The following is an 8,624-nucleotide window of genomic DNA, read 5'->3' on the forward strand; positions in this document are numbered from 1 at the left end:
CTCCTTAATCCACAGACTGTATGATAAAGTCCACAACACTCTCCACATTTTACAGATAAAATCCAGGTTAGTCAGAGTATTAGTACTAAAGTAAATATCTGAACGAGTGTCAATCCACTCTAATACCTCAGAAGTACATAAAGAAGACGAGAAAAAGGAATGAATTAAGGGTTATGCTTCCAGGATCAGGGCTGGTTTGAGCAAAGCATCGGTCAGTTGTGCTCCAAACAGTTGCCTAAAGAAAACTCATCCTGGAGTTCTTATCTGACAGAGGGGCAGACAGCAGAAAGCTAGAGGCTTAGTGTTATCTCTCCCGCCGTACAGAGAGAGCTGAAGACATAAAGAGGGTGGAAATACAGTGGACACAGTTTTCAGCAATGGAAACAATATATATATAAGTACCAATATTTAAATAAACTAGATCAGTGTTTACACAAGCTTTACAACAGCATCCATGAAGTCTGCTTTCTTCATCCTCAGCATTTGTGAATAGATTATAGAGAATATATTATATACATGCTTTGTAGGTATGATTAGGTTAAGGATACTGAAATGGGCAGATTGCCTGTGTAAAGCTAATTTATTCATAAACAGGATGTGTATGGTTTTGTCACTCACAAACACTTTTCCAGTTCTTTGAGAATTTCACAAAATGTGTTCTGATCGTCTTCGTCCCCTCTATTATTTGCAGAACTGCTCCTCTTTCCTTTCCACTCAACTGTGTGTTCTTTTAGTGCCTAGTCTTACTGTATCCTGTTATACCATGTTCTGTTGATATCCTTGGGAGACCTGCTTTTTGTTTGAAGGAAAATGAATGACAAAGAGAAGGATGGATGTAGAGGAGAAGAAAGTATGGATACTGGAAGGAGAGGAGCTAGGGAAAAACTGCATGTGGGTTGTACTGCATGCCAAACCAATAATAATAATAAAAAATCTACACACCAAGACCAATTTGTGTAGATCAGATATTCTGGGATGTGTAGTCCCTTAGAGCAAGGTAGAGTTACCAAGGGCTACATTCTTAGAAAACAAAACTCTGCCTTTCACAGCAGCCAATAATTGCCAATAGTTCCTAACCCAGGGGTGGGATTTTATGCTTAACTCTGTGGCAAAATGTCTGGTTTGAATTTGTGCAGGTCTTATTAAAAAGAATAAATGATCTCAAAATGTTCTTATGTGCAGTATTTATTTTCATTCTTGGTCTTTTGTGCCTCTGAATACATTTTTAGATTATGTTTTCTATGTGAAGAATAGTACTGGATTTTTGATTGGGATAACACTGAACACACAAATTACATTTGTTATGGACATCATTTTCTCAAGTATAGTATGAGAATGGCATGTCTTCCCACTTTCTACTGTCTTCCTCCAATTTCCTCTGTTGCCTTGAAGTTTTTATGTAGAGGTGTTTTGTTTTATTGGTTGGGTTAAGTCTTAGGAATTCTTTGTGGCTCTCGTGAATGCAATTATTTATTTAATTTCTTTTTTTCAGTCTGTTTTGCTTTGGTAAGTAACAAAACTACCAATGTGTGTGTGTGTGTGTGTGTGTGTGTGTGTGTGTGTGTTGATGTTATGAGCATTTTTATGAGCTCTATCAATCTTTGGATGCTTTGGGGGGTTTCTTATGTATAGCAGTATATCAACTGCAAAAAGAGACACTTTCGTGTCTATTAGGATCATTTCATTCATTATGTCACTTACCATTAATATTTCCCTATTCATGTTTTAGCCAGACTGTTTATTGGTGAAACTGTGGTGTTGAAGTCATACATTATTAACTTGTGGAATTAATTTGTGGTTTGATATGTAAAAAGACTTGTTTTATAAAATTAACAGTGCTTGAATTTGATGTTTGCAAAGTTAGAGTCATAATATCTCATGGGTAGTTTCATTTTTTATATGTTCTGTGTGGTTCTTATATCTGGCTGAGTATCTCTTTATCTTCATTTAGAAATTTTCCTTTTTTTGATTTATTTAAAATATTTTCTAAGTTTTGATTTTGTCAGATTTTAGAAAAGGTATACTTGTTTGCTTCTTAGGTCTCTGCCTAGAATGCCTCTTTCCATCCTTTTATATTAGGTGATGGGTGAAACATTTTTTTTTTGTTCTTTTTTATTATTTTTAGGTGAAGCATGTTTTTAAAGAGAGAGAAAAAAGATAGATACTGCTATCTAATGGTTTTTCAGCTTGTATTTTTTCAATTTGGGGACTGAGAGAGTTAATATTAAGAATCATTGTTGAAAAATGCATATTAATATCTGTCATTTGGTGATTCTATGGTATTTTCTTAGGTTTCTTTAAATGAAGAATTTTGGTATTTTTAAATTTATCGCTATGGTGTCTTTGATGTGCTTATTCTCATCAACCTGTAGTATTTATTTCCATGGCATGTGTAGAGCTGGCTTAGTTAGTCTATTTTAATTATGGGAAGTTTTAATTTCTTCTTTAGTCTTAATAGGTAGTTTCACTGGGCACGATACTCTCAGGTGGCTATTGTGAAGTTTTAAAACTTAGAATGCATTTTTTTTCAGGCCATTCTGGCTTTAAATGTTTCTATCAAATCATAAGATTTAATTCTCATGGGCATGTTTTTATCAGAGCCTTAGCTTTTCTTTCTTATAACATTTAAGTGCCCATCCTTCAGTCTTTAGTAATATGTTCTGTAGAGTTTCTTTTCTCATACCATTACCTGTTCTATAGTCTTCTTGTATATGGCTGAACATTCCTTTAAACGCTCAATCCCCATCCCGAAAGGCAAAGAGGATGGGCATCGGAAGAAGAAGAAAACAGGAAACAACCTAGGAACCTACCACAGAGGGCCTCTGAAAGGCTCTGCCCTGCAGACTATCAAAGCAGACGCTGAGACTTATGGCCAACTGTTGGGCAGAGTGCATGGAATCTTATGTAAGAAGTGGGACACAAGGAGAGTGACAGAACCAGAAAATTTGAACACAGGGGTCTTCCCAGAGACTCATATTCCAGCCAAATACTAGTCATGGAGATATCCTAGAACCCCTTCACAGATGTAGTCCATGGCAGTTTAGTGTCCAAGTGGGTTACATAGTAATGGGAAGAGGGACTGCCTCTGACATAATCTGATTGGCTTGCTCTTTGATCATCTCCCCCTGAGGGGGGAACAGCCTTACCAGGCCACAGAAGATGACAATGCAGCCACGCCTGATGTGATCTGATAGACTAAGATCAGAAAGAAGGAGAGGAGGACCTCCCTATCAGTGGACATGGGGAGGGGCATGCGTGAAGAAGGGGGAGGGAGGGTGGGACCAGGAGGAGAGGAGGGAGGGACTTATGGAGGGATACAAAGTGAATAAAGTGTAATTAATAAAATAAAATTTTAAAAAAAGAGAAAAGAAATTTGGAATTTTTTTCTATTATTTAGCTCAAAATATGAAATATTATAATCCAGGGAAAGCATGTGAAATATTTTATTTTGGAGGTCTCTTTGCAACCATAATATGTCATGATTTCAGCATGAATATACACTCAATATTTAGAGGTAAATGTAAAAGTCAGCTCTAATAAAAGGAATTATTTTCCTGTGTTTTTTCTTGTCACATATTCCCACATTTCTAGTTTACTGTATTATTCATTACCTTAAGACATTTATTCTTATTCAAACATTCATATTAACTAATGTTTAACAATTTATAGATTCTTGTGCCAAGCACAAAGATACAGAATAATTCTTAGTCACTGTACTGTTTTTCAAATGAATGCATCGTGGGATATAAAGGCTCTTCTGTGTGTTGGCTAGTTTTATGTAACTCAACATCAACTAAAGAAATTTTTGAATAGGGAATTGGAACTGAGAAAATGGCTCCAGTAGATAAGCTTATGTGCAAGCTGCAACTTGTTTTCTCTGCTGATGAGTAATATAGGATGAAGCTCAGTGTGGCCTTGGAACCCCTGGAGTTGTGGTCTTGTGTACTGTCAGGAATGTAGCCTGAGCACATCATGAGGTACAAGGCACTAACCTTCACTCCTTTATGGCCTCTGAATCATCTCCTGACTCCAGGTTCCTCCTGCCTTGGTTTAATTTCCAGCCTGACTTCTTTCAGTGATGGAATGTTACCTGAATATGTAAAATTAAATCAATCTTTTCTTCCCAAATTTATATTTTGTTATGGTGTTTTATCACAGCAATAGAAACCATAACGAAGACATACTGATTTCTATAATAAATGTAGGAAAATACGTTTTGGTAAGAACAGAAATGTTTTATAAAAGGCTAATGAAAAACCAAGAAACAATGCCTAGCTTTAAAAAAGATGTATGACTAAAATTCAAAGTTCATCGATCAGAAAAAATTATCTGTGGAGTTTTGACATAAATTTATGTCATCAGACTGCAGTCCTTCATTCTGCTTCAGAATGTTAAAAAAATCAGAAAAATGAAAAACAGAAAAGGGTCCTTTGACTTAAAGAATCTTCTCAGTTTCATGAGATCCCATTTATTAACTGTTGATCTCAGAGCCTGTGCTGTTGGTGTTTTGTTTAGGAAGTTATCTCATATGCTGATAAGTTCCAGACTTTTCCCCACTTTTTCTTCTAATAGATTTAGAGTCTCTGGTTTTAAGTCAAGGTCTTTGTTCCACTTGGACTTGAGTTTTGTGCAGAGTGATAAATATGGGTCTATTTACATTTTCTGCATGCAGGCAACCAGTTAAATGCTTTCTATTATCCATTGTATGGTTTTGGCTTCTTTTGTTGATGATCAATTACCCATAGGAGTGTGGGTTTATTTCTAGGTCTTCAATTCAGTTCCATTGATCAATCTGTCTGTTTCTATATCAATACCATGCAATTTTTATTACTATTGTATTGTCAATAGAACAAAACTGCCTATTTATTAGGAAAAGATCTTCATCATCCTACATCAGATATAGGGCTAATATCTAAAACATACAAAGAATTTAAAAACTGATACACATCAACAAATCAAACAATCCAATTAAAAATGGGTACAGAGCTAAAGTAAAATCCACAACAGAGGAAACTTGATTGGCTGAGAAGCATTTAAAAAAAATGCTCAATATCCTTTGGCATCATGGAAATGTAAATCAAATAGACTCCAAATTTCCATCTTATACCAAAAATCTTAAGACAACACATGTTGGAGAGGATGTGGAGAAAGGGAAACACTCCTTTGTTACTGATAGGAGGGCAAAGTTGTACAAACACTGTGGAAATCAATCTGGCACTTTGTCAGAAAATTTTGAATGGTTCTACCTAAAGAGCCAGCTATAATGGTTCTATCTAAAGACTTCAGGGCATATATCCAAAATATGCTCCACCATACAAGTACATTTGCTCAACTATGTTTATAGCAGTTTTATTTATAATAGCCATAAACTGGAAACAACTTAGATGTCCCTCAACTGAAGAATGGCTACAGAAACTGTGGTACATTTACACAATGGAATCTACTCAGCTATTAAAAACAAAGACATCATGAAGCTTGCAGGCAAATGGGTAGAATTAGCGAAGATCATCCTACGTGATATAACCCAGCTCCAGAAAGATGCACGTGGTATGTACTCATTTATAATCGGATAGTAGACCTATAGTACAGGATAACCACACTACAATAATGATCCACAGATCCAAAGAACCTAAGTAACAAAGAGGGTGCAAGGGAGGGTGCTGGAATGTCACTCAGAAGGGGAATGAAAATAGATAGCAGAAGTGGATGAAGAGAGGTAACTGGGCAGGAGAGGATATGTGGAGAGAAACAAGGATAAGAATCAGATGTGGGGAGAAGAGGCATGGGAGCTGAAGGGCGGGGAACAAGAAGGGAAACTAAAGGGAGAACATCTCTTTGTCAAGCTGGAGGCTTGCAAAGGGTAGGCTCCTGGGAGGATACAGGTTTAACTAACCCTAGCTGGGACTAACAGGGAAGAGGAGGCCTGAAGACTGAAGTGACCAACTTGTAGCTAGGCAGGACTAGTGGAGGAAAGGGAACAACAACCCACCCACAAAACCCTTGATCCCAAAATTACCCTGCGTATAAAAAGTGCAGAGATAAAGAGGGAACAAAGATTGAGGGAATGTCCAAACAATAATTGGCTCAACCTGAGACCTAGCCTCCCCCCCCCCCACACATATTTTAGAGAGCCAGCCTCTGACAGTATTAATGATGCTCTGTTAAGCTTGCATACAGAGCCTAACTGGCTCCAGCCAGCAGCAGATCGAGATAGATGCTGGGACTTGCATGTGGTGGAGCTCCAGGGGTCCTGGGGAAGTGTTGGGAGAAAGATGGAAGGACCTGGAGGGGACAGGAACCTCACAAGAAGACCAATAGAGATAATTAACCATGCCCATCGGGGCTTACAGAGACCGAGATATCAACGAAGGAGCACGCATGGTCTGGACCAAGAGCCCCTACACAGATGTAGCCAATGGATAGATTGGTCTTCATGTGGGCCGCCTGGTGAGTGGAGGAGGGAGTCCCATAACATGGACGCTATTGCCTCCTTTTGGATCACTTCCCCCTAACAGCACTGCCTTGTCTGGCTTCAGGGGATAAAGATATGCTCAGTCCTGATGAGACTTGATGTACTGGGGAATGTTCCCACTGGGGAGGGGGCTCCCTTTTCTAGGTTGAAAAGAGAGAGGGAAGGGGGAAGTTTGGGACAGGAGATACTGGCAGAAGAGGAGGGAAGAGGAACCTCTGGGATGTAAAGAAAAATAAATTGAAATTAGAAAAATAAAATATCTCCAAAAAAAGGAAAGAAAGAAAAAGAGAAAACAAAGAAGTATTCCTAGAAATAAAATACAAATGGAAAATTTAACTATTCAAAAAAAAAAAAAAAAAAAGAAAGAAAGAAAATAGAAAAGGGGACTTTTTCCCCCTCCTAGTACTGAAAGCTAGAAAATCTCTCTGACTCTCTCTCTCTCACGGGAAATGTATAATCAAATTACCGTTAAGGACGACCAGAAAAATTAACCTCATGTTTTTGTAAAATTATAATTTTTTTTCCATAATTTGTGACTTTTCTCTTTGTAAGAAATGGCCACATTTCCTTGCCATGTTCATAAAAGAATGGGGTAAATTTTAACTGAATATTACCCCTTTCATGCATGCATGTAGCCCCAGGTGCTCTGAGAATGTGAAATGATTATTGTCTTTAGAACACACAAACCTACAAAAAGCAGTGATATGCTTGCCATTTTATCCAACAAAACAGAAAGCCTTAGCAATCTGCAGGTATGTGTGGCAGATGGTGATGAATGGATAATGGAGCCCTTTGCGTCTAATTGAACAACTTTCATAGACACACGTGAGGCATCAATTATGCAACACAAATGTTTTCATCTTAATTTGTTTTCCTCAAGAATGTTAATGTAATAAAAGCAGATTATAAAGCAAGCTTGCCTTGAATCTAAAAAATTTTCCATTATGCTGAATAAACATATATATTGATTGACTGCTTAGAATGCTACTGCAGTAGCATCAAATAAAATTATATATATATATAATTTTAGTTTCAGTTTTATAACATTGAAGTCTTATTATTAGCTGTACTTTTTGAATAAACCAGTATACAATCTTATATACTATTTATCACCTTATCATCTCTCTATCCACAGTATATTTATTATTATATAGTGTTATAATAAAATTATTTATCTTTCTAACAAAAGCTAAGCCTGTGATTTTCTGCAGTTTCTCTCAGCCATTCTAAAAGACCTTAGCTCTGTGCACATATGAGGAAAATTATCAATATTACATAAAAGAAATTAAAAGTTCCCAGCACCTTCAATGAATGATTTATCCAAATTTAAATTTATTTTTTACTATGTTCCACCTGATAACTGTAAGGGAAAGATTGGTCCCATTTACTTTTTACCTTTCTAAGACAATGCTCAGTCGCCATTCAATTCGTGTTAGCTTTGTGAGTGGCTATATAAAGAACTGAATGAACCTTGTCTTTCATTATTTTGGAGGTATTGTTGTTAGCTACTTTTTGTCTTATTACTCTTGTTTTGTTTAGTCAGCTTCCATCATTTAGCATTTATACCTGGAATAAGTGAAGTGGGATAGGGGTAACAAAGAAGAAGTACTTTGTGTCCTTATCCTTTGATTTACAGCCCTTCTCTCCATTAAAATAAACACTCATGCTAGAGAGATGGAGAAATGTTTCAGCCGTTTAGAGAATTTGATGCTCTGGGAGCAGATCCAAGTTCAGTTCCTAGCACCCACATGGTGGCTTGGAATCATCCATAACTCTATTCCAGGTAATTTGACACGTTTTCCGGCTTCCTGTAACACCGAATTCATACATTTCATATATGGTGAGCATACATACATATAGGCAGCACACACACACACACACACTCACACACTCACACAAACCTTTACAAAATTTTCACTAGTGTTTCTTTATCTATACCTGCAGTTGAATGGCTTATAACTTTTCAACCATGGATTCTGTCTCAACTTTTCATTGAAAGTATTCCTCCAGGCTCTTCAAACACCCAGATCAAAGGCTTTTTACCATTGCTTCATATATTCAGTCACTTTTCAGGAGGCTGCTGTTGATTCACTTAAAAATACACGCTTTTATCCATCATCTACCACATTCTACTTAGTTCTCCATCTTTTTC

The 8,624-nt window shown here is 36.9% G+C and overlaps 1 pseudogene; it reads right to left on the minus strand.

Annotated features, from left to right (window-relative positions):
• The window catches only part of LOC110541068 (nascent polypeptide-associated complex subunit alpha-like), a 33,758-nt pseudogene extending 31,012 nt beyond the window's left edge, over nucleotides 1-2,746 (minus strand).
• Nucleotides 2,747-8,624: the final 5,878 nt, after the last annotated feature.

The sequence above is a fragment of the Meriones unguiculatus genome, chromosome 16, assembly GCF_030254825.1.
Source record: "Meriones unguiculatus strain TT.TT164.6M chromosome 16, Bangor_MerUng_6.1, whole genome shotgun sequence".
Lineage (NCBI taxonomy): Eukaryota > Metazoa > Chordata > Mammalia > Rodentia > Muridae > Meriones > Meriones unguiculatus.